Source organism: Nyctibius grandis, chromosome 14 (genome assembly GCF_013368605.1).
Source record: "Nyctibius grandis isolate bNycGra1 chromosome 14, bNycGra1.pri, whole genome shotgun sequence".
Taxonomy (NCBI): domain Eukaryota; kingdom Metazoa; phylum Chordata; class Aves; order Nyctibiiformes; family Nyctibiidae; genus Nyctibius; species Nyctibius grandis.
Genome location: NC_090671.1, coordinates 14,468,404 through 14,482,304, shown reverse-complemented (window position 1 = coordinate 14,482,304; position 13,901 = coordinate 14,468,404). Strand labels below are relative to the sequence as shown.

Here is a 13,901-nt window from a genome sequence, read left to right as displayed (position 1 = left end):
AGCGGGTGTGAATCCAACCCCAGTCCCGTTCTGCCAGAAAACCCCAAATGCACAAAACTGGCACCTTATTTCCAGGCCAGGCTCTGTGGGTCTGTGTGGCAGCAGCAGCCGCCTCCCTGGGGGTGCTTTTGTGGTCGGTTCGGTTGTGTCCTGCTGTCCCTCAACCCGGGAGGTGGGGACTGTCGTGGTCACGCCGCGAGCACGGCCCCGGAGAGGAGGGGTGGGTGAGTAACGTGTAGCTGTTCCAGTGCATTGCTGTACTCTGTGATAACAACGTTCCTCCTCTTTCATGGTATTTCTTAATTCTGGTTTTGTATTTAAATACGCAGGATCTTTTGTACTGTACGGTCGCGGTAGGGGACGCATAATGCACTTTTTTTTTTTACTTTTCTTTGTAAAAATGTACTGTATATTTTATGTGCTTATCGTGAGGAAAAAATAAACTTTTTTTTTTTTGTTTTCCTTTTACAAATGATCTTCGCAGTGTTTGTGGAGGAAGTGGGGAAGGATCAGCCCGGCCGTGGGGAACAGGCCCGGAGGGGACGGAAAGAAAACACCACAACAGACACATCACGGGAGCAGCCACCGCTGCCGGGCTCCCGTGGCCCCCTGCCCCCCGTTAGCTCTTCCCCTTTTTTTGGGGGGGTTCTGGCTGTTCCTGCCTCCCCTGAAGGCCAGAGCTGAGAGAGGCCTTTGACCCCCTCGGTTGTGTCCTTGGACGTGTTTCAGCCGCCGTGCCGGGACAGCAGAAAAGCACCCGGGCCGCGGCACGGGCTGGCTTGCAGGTGTTTTAAGGGAAAAAGGGAACAAAATATAAATGTGCTTCATTCTTGGAGGCAGGGGGAGAAGCGGAGTCTGTAATTCTCCGCCCAGCCTCTTCTCGGAGGCCCCAGGCTGGGTTTCAGGAGAAGCTGCCGGCGTTCTGGCGCGCGTGCCCCGGCAGCGAGCGGGTGCTGGCAGCCTGCGCCGTGCTGAGCCCTCCCCGCACGGAAAAGTACTTGTTTGGAGAGGGGTTTGGTGCTCCCGCGGTGCCGTGGGCTTTGGCATCCCCACAGACCGGTGCTGCCATCTCCTCCGAAGAGCAGATCCCCGCTGGGAAAGCCGAGGAGCTCAGTCCTGGGATGCGGCTCTTCTGCCCTGAGCTGCTCCTGCTGCTGCCCCACGACCCACCCGAGGTGGGACCAGCCCTTCCCCGGGCACCCACCAAATTTTGCCTTTAAAGGCAACCAGCATCTGCCTCGTGTGCCTGCGAGGAGTCTCGTTACTGCCTGGGATTGTTCTCGCTCTCAGAGCTGCTTCAAGGAGGAACATGTCAGTGTTTACCTTGGCAGGGCAGCAAAGCGCCGGCTGGGGATGCTCTCCAGCTTTGGCACGCTTGCTAATTGCCTCAAAGAGTCATTAACCCCCACTAGAAATATTTACTTTTTAGGGGGTTTGGGGGTTGATTTGGCCTGGAGGTGGCAGCTGTCTGTCACCCAGCAGTCGAGCGCAGCAAAGCGTGGTTTACTGCCTGCCCTCCCTGCCCCAGGAGCTGCGAGCCTCTCGCCAGGTCCAGCGAGCCAGACCCGGGCAGGAACCGGCGCTTGCTGCTGCCTTCATGGTGCTGCCTTCATCTGCCGACTCCTCGTGCGCCCGGAGCTCAGGCCACGCACTCATCGGGGTGAGCTGAGTGGCTTCAGTCCCTTCGCAGCCTTAGCAGGGGCTGGGTTTGATTCCGGCTACACTGTGCGAGAGCGAGGGGCTGGGGAGCACCTTCCTCTGGCCTCGCAGCCAGCGTCGGCCTGGAGCCGTGCGTGGCACGTGCCGGCTGATGCCGCGTCACCTCCCCGGCACGGTTCTAGGCTGCTCCCGCAGCTTTGCAGGGACTCGTGCGTGGGCAGCAGCTCCCCAGCTGGGAGGATAATCTGCGAATGATGGAGGACAGAGCCCAGGGCTGAGGGGTTTGGACTTCTCCTTACACCTGAGAGCAGCGCTGTTGGAAACGTGGCTCTTCCCCCAGATGCAGGAGCAGGGCGCTGGGCTCGCCTGCTGCCCCATGGGCAGGTACCCACAGAATCAACCAGGTTGGAAGATCCCTCTGGGCTCATCGAGTCCAACCGTTGCCCTGACACCACCATGGCAACTAGACCAGGGCACTAAGTGCCATGTCTAGGCTTTTCTTAAACCCCTCCAGAGATGGTGACTCCACCACCTCCCTGGGCAGCCCCTTCCAATGGCTAATGACCCTTGCTGAGAAGAAATGCTTCCTCATGTCCAACCTGACCCTCCCCTGGCGAAGGAGCTGCAGCATCAGGGGCTGGAACCGGCCTCTGGCCCTCCCCTGGTCAAGGACAGAGACCCCGGGCTGCGTGGCCCTAGCATGGAGCGCTTGGCTTTGCGTCAAAGCCTTCCCAGAGTTGCCCGGACACGATGACAGGCGAAGGGAAACAGCAGGAGCGAGTGTGCGTGTGTACGTGCAGCTTTTACACCCCGGGGTTAACCCTCTGCAGCGCTGAGCCACGGCGCAGCTGGAAAGCTTGTGCCGAGCTGGGAGCCCCAGAGGCTCCCACATGCCAGAGCTCCGGTGTGGGGACACAGCAGCTTTCTCGCTGTCCCGTGCTTTTGAGGTCCTTGGGACAGAGTCTGTCCCTCAGCCAGAGCCATTTTGGGGTCAGATGTTTGCTGGGAGCTCGTTTAGTTCACACTTGGCTGATTCTCAAGACGATGCTCCCTGTTCATCTCTGCGTCCCTGAGCCGGGGGTCTCCCCGCTGGAGCTGTTGGCCGGTTTGCATCGCAAGAGTCACACGCGAGAGGTTCTACGTTAGAGAGGCACCACGAGACGGGACTGCGACTGCCGGTGAGTTTGGGGGTCTTGTTCTTGTAATGATTGAAAGTTGGTTCTTTACGGAGCGGTTCTTGTTATGGCCGAAAGTTACATCCTGTTGTGATGTTGCTATGGCAAAGCCAGGCAACATCTGGAGCAACACAAGTTCTCTCCGGGTTTATTTATAGCCGAGATGCCTGAGCGTGGAGCCTCCGTGGGCAGCTCGCGGCGGGGACAGCCGGGCACTGGGTGAACCCGGGGCGGTGGGAAGATGCGGGGTCCTGCCGAGGGGCGACCCGAAGGAGCAGCTCTCCTCGCAGCCCCTCCGACGCCCGGCTTCACCCCTGATGGGAGGAGGGTGGGTCCCTACCAGCGTTTCCAAGTGTTGTGTTGGGGTTGGGTGACCGCAGGGATTGTGATGATGTTCTTGGGGGGGAAGCTGAGGTTTGGCAGGTGAGTGAGGCTGGGTTTAGTGACTGACACGATGCGCACGGAGAAGCACCGGGGAGGACGCGCAGGGCCATGGCTGCGCCTCGACGCCAGCAGCCCGCTGCAGCTCCTGCTCCGGCGGTGGGTCCCTGGCTGCAGCCCCGGGCTGATGCCCCTGTGCCGGGGCCAGACAGCCACGCAGAGGTAGAAATGTAAATATTTTCCTAAGCAGAACCTAATTGTTGGCACTGCCGATGCGAGACGAGCCGGTTCCTGCAGCGGACGGAGGGGCCTGGGCTGCGGGGCTGCGCTGCCGGTGGGGCTCCCTCTCCATCCAGCCCCTCCAAACGCGCTGCTGTTGGGAGTCCCTGCGCTGGCAGGTCCCCTCTGTGCTCACACACACGTGTGTTTCATACGGACAGCGGCAGCTCTGCTGCTTCAGCCATGGAGCCGTCAGGTCTGCTCCAGCCTCGGCCCTCGCCCTGGGCATTGCACATTCCCTAAAAGTCTCTCCCTCCCTGGTTTGAGGGATGGGGCAGCGGCGCGTTTCTGCAGCTGCCATTTCCTTTTATGCAGACGGTTCAGGAGCAGAAACCGTGTTGGACTTGCCCGAGGGGTCAGTAAGCAGCTCGTAGGACAGCGGTGCAGGGCAGGGCAGCTGGGCTGATGCTCCTGGGCTCCCTCTGGGCTCGGCCACGGGCTCAGGGGCTTTGTGCCCCTCAATATCTTGCTGGCGGAGCCAGGGAGCAGCGTCGTGCCTTCGGCCGGGTGCTTGGTTCCCTCCTTTTGGGATGGAGGTGACACCATCCCCTTCCCGCTGCCAAACAAACCCAAGGTACGCTGACCCAGCTTCCACGCCAGCCCTGGGCTCTATGATCCCCACATAGGGCAAGCCAAAAAAATCAGACGGTATCTCCAAATCAAGACGGTTTGTGAGAGACCTGGAATGGATTTGGCTTTGGCATGGGGGGACCGAGGGCCTTGGCTCAAGGGGAAGAACCCTGAATTATTGACCAGGTCATCGTGCCACCAGCAAGCATGGCTGAGTCTGGTGGGTTTATCCCACAGAGAGGTGATTTGGCTTTAAAATTCATCATTCACACAACTGGCAGCAAACCTTGCTGCAGCGTTTCTCTACCCGACGGGATCGGTGCTGCGAGGCCCCCCCAGCGCCGGTGTGGGCAGGGAGCATCGCCGGCCCCGGTGCTGCCGGGAAGCGGCTGTGTTTGTGTTGGGCAGAGCCTCATCAAGGATTTAAAACTTCCAGCAGTAACAAACAGTGTTTTGTCTCTCCGCAGAGCAGCTCTGCGATGTGCAGTGATAAAAAGCCGTCCCTGCGAGGGGGCTGGCTGGCTCCGGGGCTGATAAGGGCTGGGGTAACCGGCATCCCTCGCTCCTTCCCCTTGTCGGTGGGGGACAGGTCATGGAGCTGGCTCATGGAGCAGGGGACAAGGTGGTGGCATCATGAAGCAGGGGACGAGGTGGTGGCATCATCATGAGGCAGGGGACGAGGTGGTGGCATCATGAGAGACCCTGGTCCAGGCATCACCCGTGCAGCCCGTGTGAGTGCACCGGCTGTGCTCAGGGGGCTGCCGGGGTCCCTGGGGGCTCTGGTGGGGTCCTGGCAGGGTTTTCCAGCCCCACTGAGTGTGGGTGCGATGCCTTTGGCCGGGGGCTGGCACACAGGTCGCTGGGGGCTGTTTGCAGACTCTTTGGGGTGACAAGGGGGTAACTCAGCCCTTGCTGGGAAGCATCTCCAGGCTCAGCCCTGGCACAGCAGAGGTGCCTGTGTCTCTTTAGGGACCATCTAGGTGTTTTCCTGCATCCCGCCTCGGGATGCTTCCCCGGCTCGGGCCCGGGCAGCGGCACCTCCTGCACCATAAAAGGCAAAGCGCTGGGGAAGAGCTGCTGGGTGGGAGCCGTGGCGGCCGCTGCAATGCCAGGCATCCCGGCTGCGTATAAACGGATTAGAGCCCTCCAGCTCCCCTGCTCCCCCTCCTTCCCGAGCGCTCACAGGAGCCCCTTCGCCAGAAGGATTATCCAAAGGGTGGAACTTTCTGCTCGGTTGTTTAGAGAAATGCCCAGAGCGTTAATGGGGATTTTTGATAAGTTATGTTTTGGAGTCTCCAAAGGGAAACTTGTTTCTGAGGCTGCTGTTGGGCTTCTCTGTTTATCTCGGGCAGATGTTTTCATGTCACAGCAATTCCCTTAGCAATAGCCTATTCCAGCCGAGCCGGCTCTGCCCCGCGTGCTCCGTGCGGGCGGTATCTCTCCCCAAACGCTGGACGCAGACCAAGGCTGCGCGCCGCTTCCAAGGAAGGAGCGCTGGGGGAGATGCCGCGTCCGCCGGGCGCGGGGCAGGGAGGAGTGCCAGGGCCACGGCTGCGGGTTTCCAAGCTCTCCGTGAAACCCACGGAGGAGCTGACTGAAGGTGATCCTGCCCAGACGAGCCGCAGCAGATGACCTGGCAGTAAAATCACTCTGGAAGCAGCAAGATCGGAGGGCAGCCAGGGAGGATTTGCTGCACGGGACCGTAGGGAGTTATCGCTGCAGCAGGTTGGGGAAAAGAGGAGAGTCCCTGAAGAACGACGCAGATGGGCAGCAAGTCCTGCCTGTAAAGTGCTACGGAGCAGGGAAGGAGGAGCTGGGGGGGTGCTTTTACAGTTATTCAGGTGGGGTATATTTGGGTAGGGACCAGCGTAGCATCAACTCTGACAGCTGTTGCGTTAGGAGCCTCCTGCCCTGCCGCAGAGGATGGGCTCCACCACGCCAACGTGCATTTTCATCTCTGCTGGCCATGAGGCTAAAGAACGCCGATTCACATGACCCAGGCACGGAGGCTCCCGAGCTGCCTCCGTCTCTCCCAGTAGCGGAGGAAGGAGAAGGCGGTGCTGAAAGGCTGCCGAGACCCAAGGTGGGAAGAAACCTTGGCTGGCCACTTTCAAAGCGTTTGGCCCAGGAATTACCGGTGACTGAGCTCCCAGCCATGGAAGCCTCCACCTGGCAGTGCTACGGATATTTACGGGATGACACAAGGAAGGCGAGGGGGAGAGACTGCGCTGCTCCCCGGGGAGCCTCCGCGGGGACGTGCGAGGATTATACTCTGCTGCAACGCGGCCAGGAGGGCCTGGGGCACAGGCTGGAGAGGGGGGACCTTCCCGACCCCCCGAGCGACATGCAAGCCCCTGCCAAGAACTCAGAGATGAGCAGCGGCGGGCAGAGAGGGCAGCGGGGGCTGGCAGGGGACTCGTGCTTGGAAGACCACCCCGTGTCGAAAGGGTGCAGGAGAGGGGAGGAGGGAGAAGCCCCTCCGAAGGTGTACGAGATGGAGGTCGGGCACAGGCGAGCGGGCATGGGCAGGACGGTGAGGCCGGTGGTGTACAGGCTGGAGGAGAGCGAGTACCGGCGCCTGATCGAAGAGGCGGCAGCAGAACCGGAGGAGGACTGGGAAGGGACAGAGCACGGGGTACCTGTGATCCAGGAGGGCTACCCAGGGGATGGGAAGGTGGCAAGTCCGAGCCTAAACAGGCTCAACTCTTTCCAAGGAGTCCTGAGGAGGCAGATCAGCCGTTCGGACTCCGAAAGCAGTGTGGAGAGCAGGCAAGTGAACAAGCTGACCCTGAACTCTCCCTCGGAGGGAACCAAGCCGAGTGTCCCCATCAGGTCAGACAGCTTCGAGCGAAACGCCGTGCTCATGGATTACATTTTGCAAAGCAAACAGGAGGCAACGGCATCTGTTTCCTACGTCCCCAGAGAAAGCAGCAAAGCAGCTGAAAGCCCGAGGCAGGCGCTGAGCTTCGCCCCGCAGCCTGACAGTGCTCCGGACCCCTGCCAGAACGGGCAGCCCGGCGAGGAGGAGCCGGCCAGGAAGCCTGAGCCAGACAAGCAGGTAGCAAAGAGCCTCGAGAGAATGGGCTCTGCGGTCGCAAATTATGCCTCGGTGGCTAAAGACACTGCAAAGCTTTCGAGGCAGAGCAGCAGCCAGCTCCTTGAGAGCAGGGACCAGCTCGGGGGTGAAGCAGATGCGTGGATGCTCGATTCATACAGCCCGAAAAAAAAACCCCCGGCCCCTCCTGTCAGGTCCCACAGCAAAGAGAGCCTGGCCCTGAGCATGAGCAAGACCGTGGCCATGACGGAGGCACTGCTGGAGCCCCGCAGCCCCGCAGCGAAGCCTGCCCAGGAGCAGTGGGCAGCGGCGGGCGCGGAGCAGCTACCGGGGGGCAGGACCGCAGGAGGAGGGGGCTCGGAGGAGCCCGAGCGGAAGGGGAGGAAGAGTGAGGAGGATGAGAAAGTGCTTAAAGTTGCCGACGCAAAGAAAACTTTCGAGAAGCCCAAACCGGCAGAGGGGAAGGCGGCCACGGCACCGCCCAGCGCTGCCAGAAAAGGTGAGGTGTGATGGCTGTGCCACGGGTGGGCTGGCAGAGCCCGCTGTGCCATGGACGGGTTGGCAGACCCCGCTGTGCCACGGGAAGGCTGGCAGAGCCCACTGTGCCATGGACGGGTTGGCAGACCCCGCTGTGCCATGGGTGGGCTGGCAGAGCCCGCTGTGCCACGGGAAGGCTGGCAGACCCCGCTGTGCCACGGGAAGGCTGGCAGAGCCCACTGTGCCATGGACGGGTTGGCAGACCCTGCTGTGCCACGGGTGGGCTGGCAGACCCCATGGACAGGTTGGCAGAGCCCGCTGTGCCACGGGTGGGCTGGCAGACCCCATGGATGGGTTGGCAGAGCCCGCTGTGCCATGGGTGGACTGGCAGACCCCACTCTGCCTCGTGGTGCCAGATCCAGGGAGGACCCAGAGCACGCTGCAGCCGAGGGCTGGGTGCCAAGGGGAGGTGGGCACACGGCGGTTGTGAGGCTTTTCAGCAAATCCCTGCCTTGTCACAGCCGAGCAACAGATGGGATGCGCTCGGGGCACGTTTAGGGATCTCTGGTGTTAACGAGGCAGGATGACAATCAGGCGTTGGTTCAAGGCTAGTAGCAGCCTGGTAAAAGTACTTCTTGCAGTGAAACTGTTTCATGAGAAAGGGATTTGCTTTTTAAGGCTCTCCTGTATATAACATCCCATGCTCCTACGCTGCTTTTCATGACTAGATACAGTGCAGAGCGCCCATATGATCCTTTCTCCCACTGTCGTGTGGGATTATCTGCCTCTGTCTCTCCAGGCATTGGATGAGCCAATATAATTTTATTTTAGTTATAGCATGAAAAGGAGGCGTTATTTCCCTTCAGTTCTTTTTCCCCCTGCACCGTGACTTAGCTGAATAAGGCTTTCAGGAGAAGGACATCAACCTGGAAACCCTTTCACTGAAAAACTGTGGATGAATGAACTTTGATGAAATGTTACTGGTAAAACAGCAGTTCTGCAGAGACAGGGAGAGGTTAGAAATGAGAGTTTGAGAGTTTGGATCGTGCAAGGACTTATCAGACCCTTGCTGGTTAATTTACATCTTCTGTTTATTGACAATCTGTGATTGTGGAATTCCTTATAAGGGAAAATAAATGCATTAAGGCACAGGAAACCTATGCTAGCTTTGAACTGAATAGCGTGTTTACTTAAAAAATTGGTGTGATTATCCCACGGTGCTTGGTACATTGTGCTGTCAGTCACAGAAGTCATGAAACCAAGTCAGAATATGAACATTGCCACAGAATTTGTGTGTGTGTCAGTGATAACAAAAAGCCTACAGCAATGAAAAATAGATCCTATCCTCTCGGGAAGCGTCTTGAAGACACATTATCATTCTCATGATGAAAAGAAATAGGGCTGTGAAATATTTGTCACTGCAAACTATCTGCCATCTGCCAGACTGAGGCTCTGTACGTGAAGCGGCGCCGGTGCCGGCGTTGTCAGGGTGTCTGGATCTGCGCAGCCTCCCCGCTCCTCCTCGAGTGGGAGATCTGTCTGATTAACTGGTACCGTTGATACGGCGTGTTTTCATCAGCCCATCAGATGGAGGGATGTTATCAGCAGTGAGGCATGCAGCCTTTGCGGGGAACGGGAGGAGCAGGTGGATGCAGTAGGTGATCTTAGAGAGGAAGGGGGTTAGAAGGGACTACACGAAATCATGCTCCATCCTTAAGGCAATACTGGCTCCAGCTAAATCACTCCTGACATGTTTACCTACTTGTTCTTCAGAAGAAATAGTGAGGGAGGGTCAAGACAACCTATTTCAGTGCTGAACTGTGAAAATGTTGCAATAGAGGAGTAGGAATAGCTTCTCATTTCCCTATATCTGTGACATAGTCTGTTTTTTAATCTGTTTCTGAACATCTTCCCAAATCTCATACTGCCTAACACGAACACCTCGCTTATATTTACCATTATATCATTCCTTTCTTATACCTCTGATTTTTCCAGCACCTTTGGTCCAACTTGATCCTAGACAGCAGGGAGAGAAACAGAACAAGATGGCAAAAGGATTCAGAACTGGTTGAATAATGAGGACAAGACTAGGCTCTGTGATAAGCGTAACACGGCGTGCTGCAGGACTCCCAGCACCCAGCCTCACGTTACTGCTCACTGCTCCAAGCCCCTGCTCAGTCCGTGGTGCCTGGCTGATTTTTTTCCTGCTATTCAGACTCATAGGAAGTGTCAATCCCAGGATATTCACGTTGTAAATAAAATACAGCTTGCTTTTTTTCATTTGTTTTTGTGTTCTGCTTTCTTGTCTCTCTCTTCTTAGTTAATCAGCTGGTGTAGCAGAGATAGCAACAAAGAGAAATCCCATCTGTTGCAACTAATTGCTTCATTTTTATTTGGTGTCCAACATTTTAATTAGGTATTGGGACCACCTCCTCTTTACTGCAAAAATGGGAAAAAAGAAAAAAATATTTCACAATCCTGTACAATGATGGAGAAGAAAAATGCATGAGGAAATAGACCAGCTTGAAATTAATTTAGAGATTTCCTTTTGCTGTAAAAAATGTGGCCAGCACGTATTTCTATGCCTTTCCTCCAGTCGAGTTGGTAGGGATGTGTATGACATCTGTATTACTGCATATAACATGCATGAGAGTGTGTGTATGTAGTAATAAATGTGCTTTATGAAATGTATTTTAAATCATTAATACCATCAGCATAAATTATTAATAGCCATCCTGACCTACTGTTCACTTATCATTGTCAGTCTCCAGCACCTTCCACCCACGCCGAGCAGCACACAAGCCGTGTCAGGATTTCCATTACCCCTTGGGGAGGGGGCTTGGGGGTCTGACCCCCATTTACCAGGTCTGGAAGTAGCGCAGGGACTTGTTAGATGTCACGCAGAAAGGTGGGACACAAAACGAAGGGCTGCTGACTCCTAACCCTCTGCTTTAATTCACGTGTTCCTCCTTCCTCCCTGTCCACATGCTTCTCCCTTCCTGGCTGTTATTTTAAAAATCAGATTGAACATGTTGCTCTCCTTATCTTCATTCCATAATTCCACAGCTCCCCTTTCTGGCCAAGGATTGAATAAGGGATTTCGCTCTCCCTCTCTCTCTCCAGACAAGCACTTTGCTGGATCTGGGGAACAGATCAGCACAGGGCAACACTTCCCGGGGCAGAACACATAACCCCGTCCAAGAGACAGAATTGATTAGGAATCATCAAGAGCTGTTACGTGGCAGCTGTTGGTACAATTTTGTCTTGGCTCAACCTCTGATGATCATTGAAATGTCCCTTAAAAACCAGGCTTGTAAGCAGTTTGATAACGCTACCCTTGCTGTTCGTTATGCACCCAACAGACATGGAAAAAGAGGGCAGAAAGGGTAAATCTAATGTTATTCCATGCACAGAAAATGGCTTGGTTTGGTGTTTTTCATTGCAATCGGTTCAGATTTCCCCGCACAAAAAAAAAAAGCACTAAGTTCAGGTAATGTTAAGTGAAATGTAGGATCACATCACCGATTTCAATGGGAGCAGCTCCTCTCAACGCTGCTGGACCTGGCCTTGAGTAGCTAAATCACAAGAGCCACAGCAGAAATATAAAAATATGCAGCTTTCAGGTGGGAGAACCTAGTGCTTCCTGTAAAGTTGTTTAAATATAATAACAAATCAAAAGGCTTCAAGAAATAAATAGATAGTGGACACAAATGTCCTTGAAAAGTTGTATAGCTTGAATGTCTGCAGACCTGGGGCCTGAAACTGTCACGTCTGGCATATTTTGCATAACTTAGAAGTTAAGCTGCAAAATAACAGGACTTTAAATTGCTGATCTCCCTAAACCCTCCGTAAGCCGTTTCCCTTCATTCAGAATATATTTAGCAATGAGGATTTAAGCAAATTGAAATGTTTGAGGCAAATTCATCCCTCAAGTGACTTTGCTGGTTCTGAATGACGGGGTTTGCCGTCCATCTGAGATTGCTCAGAGACTCCAAGCCGAGTTGCATAATAGCAGCAGGAAGCCAACAAAATTTATTCTAGAGATGCCTCAGGTATTTATATCTTACTTTACCTTTTCTAACTAATAACAGCGCGCTGGCAAGGGAGGCTGTGGGGCATAACACGAATGTGTTACTTATAAGGCATGTCAGGATCATCAGAGGAACAAACCAGCGTGATTTATTGCAGTGATGGAACCGATGCATATTTGCGAGCGAGCTAAATTTAGCTGCTGACATAAGTTTCAGAGGTGGAGTCTGGAGACAGGGTGCTGTTTCCGTATAAAGGCTGCAAGATAGACTGCAGCAATCGTGCATCGATGTAGCAGAAGGTAAAAAAGTGTGGGATGGATAAAAGCAGTGAAATGTATTTTTGAGTAAATTCTGAATCTTGTCTGCAAATTTTAATAATCATGCATGTTGGTGCTGATAAAATAGAAGGACAAAATTTGTTGTGTGGTGCCTTGTAGCTGCAAGAATCTGGTAATAGGATATTTTCCTTTACAAAAATTAGAATTTGTGACATATTTTGACAAGTTGTTAGGCTTACATCACTCTGGCTATGATTTTATTGAGCTGAAGTGATGAAGATTACTGTTTACAGTGGAACCAAAGAGCGCGTGTAAAACCTTAGCTGTTCCTTCTGCTGTTGAAGACTTCAGCCTGAAATTCATGTCATGCCTTCATCACCTTGTCTGGTGAGCTGTTGCGATCTAAATGGCTCATTAATCCAGGTCAGGATCTGAGTGATCCTTGGAGCATTTCCATCCAAACGTCTAAGGAAGTGTTAGTGAAAACCCAACAGGTACCGTTTCCATCTGAGTCCATCCTTAGCGACTCTTCCAACCAGATTTCTCAGGACAAATCTCACTTTGTCTCCTCTGTGCCTCACTCTCTTTTTAGATGGATGCCAAAAGTCTTCCTTGGTTTCTCTTCCGAGCTGCTGGGTACTGCTGCTTGTGCTGTTGTTTTTCAGTCCAGGGTAAAGCATCGCCTGGTACACGATGAAAATATCATTTCAAGCTTGCCCACTGTTCTGAGCTAGAAGGAGCTATACATACGTATATTTTTAAGTACCATTTTATATGCTTGTATGAATAGTTTTCACAAAGGTTTAAGCCACATGCACAGGTTGGAGACTCCTAATAAATTAATGGCGGTGGGACTGGCAGTCAGGACACTCAGCTCTGTCACTGACTCATTGTGTGACCTTCAGCAAGTCACGTACCTACGTGGAAAATATGAATCACAACCTAAACCCACTAAACTACAGATTACCTGCAAGTCTGCTCCGAGGCTGTCAAACGGCTTTTGTTTTCTTCTTTTTTAGCTTTGAAGAGTTTGTTTGAGAGAGGAGGTGGAGAGTAAGTGTGCTGGGCTGGCTTTCAGGAGGAAGGTATTAATTGCACGGTAATTGGTGCCGCGGGCAGTGCGTGGCAGGGATGCAGGCTTGCAACTCTAATCTTTGGGTGTATAATTTTTTTATCAAGGTGTTGCTCAGCACGTAAGAGAGGCTGTCCTGCATATTGAGTCAGTGGTTAAACTACTGTCGAAGTTTAACAAATGTTGGATAATAGGTTTGTTTAATTTGTAGCTACTGTGGCATCTGATGTTTCCATCAGCTGCAATCAGACAGACCAGCAAGACCATGACAAATGTGTCTGTGCGAGGCTTGTGGCATGTTTTAACACCCAGCTGTCACTTAACAGGGTAGTTCACAGCTCTGTCGCAGTTCCGTGGGGGGAAGAGGAGGGTTCTCAGCTCAGCCCAGCTCATCACGACACATATATTTCTCCAAATTCGGAAGATTATAACGAGAGTTACGGGTGTGTCGCACCCCTGAAAAATTAGGCCCCTTAAGCACCTAACCACATGCAAATGAACTTGCAAATATTGGCCAAAACTTATAAGGAAGCTAGGCTAGCTTTTGGTTTTGGCCATGTATGGTAAACGCTGTGCAACGTGGGCACTGATCTAGCATCGTTCATCCGCTCTGCAAGTTCCCTGGAGGAACAGAAACAGGCAGCCTTTGAGAGTGGCATTACCCTGCGTGCCTCGAGGTGTTTGCTACAAAGGTACTCACCTTCGTACTGTTTACCATGTACCATATTAATAACCGTTAGCCTCTTTCATTGAACGGCGGAGATGATAAAACCGTCTTTACAACCACATAAGCCCCTAAAAGTGGCTTTACTTTTATTGCAATGGGGAGAATCTTTGGTTTCAAGCTACCGGCTTGTGCTTCTTGTTAAAGTGTGATTTTTAGCAGGGGTTTAAGCTCTACCTTTTGTCACCGTCTTGCTGGCC

The 13,901-nt window shown here is 53.8% G+C and overlaps 1 protein-coding gene across 1 annotated transcript in view; it reads left to right on the top strand.

Annotated features, from left to right (window-relative positions):
* Nucleotides 1-7,461: 7,461 nt before the first annotated feature.
* The window catches only part of CORO1C (coronin 1C), a 55,201-nt gene continuing 48,761 nt past the window's right edge, over nt 7,462-13,901 (top strand). The window contains exon 1 of the mRNA XM_068412479.1: nt 7,462-7,618. The gene's annotated coding sequence lies outside the window, so the exon portion shown is untranslated. The remainder of the gene's footprint in view (nt 7,619-13,901) is intronic.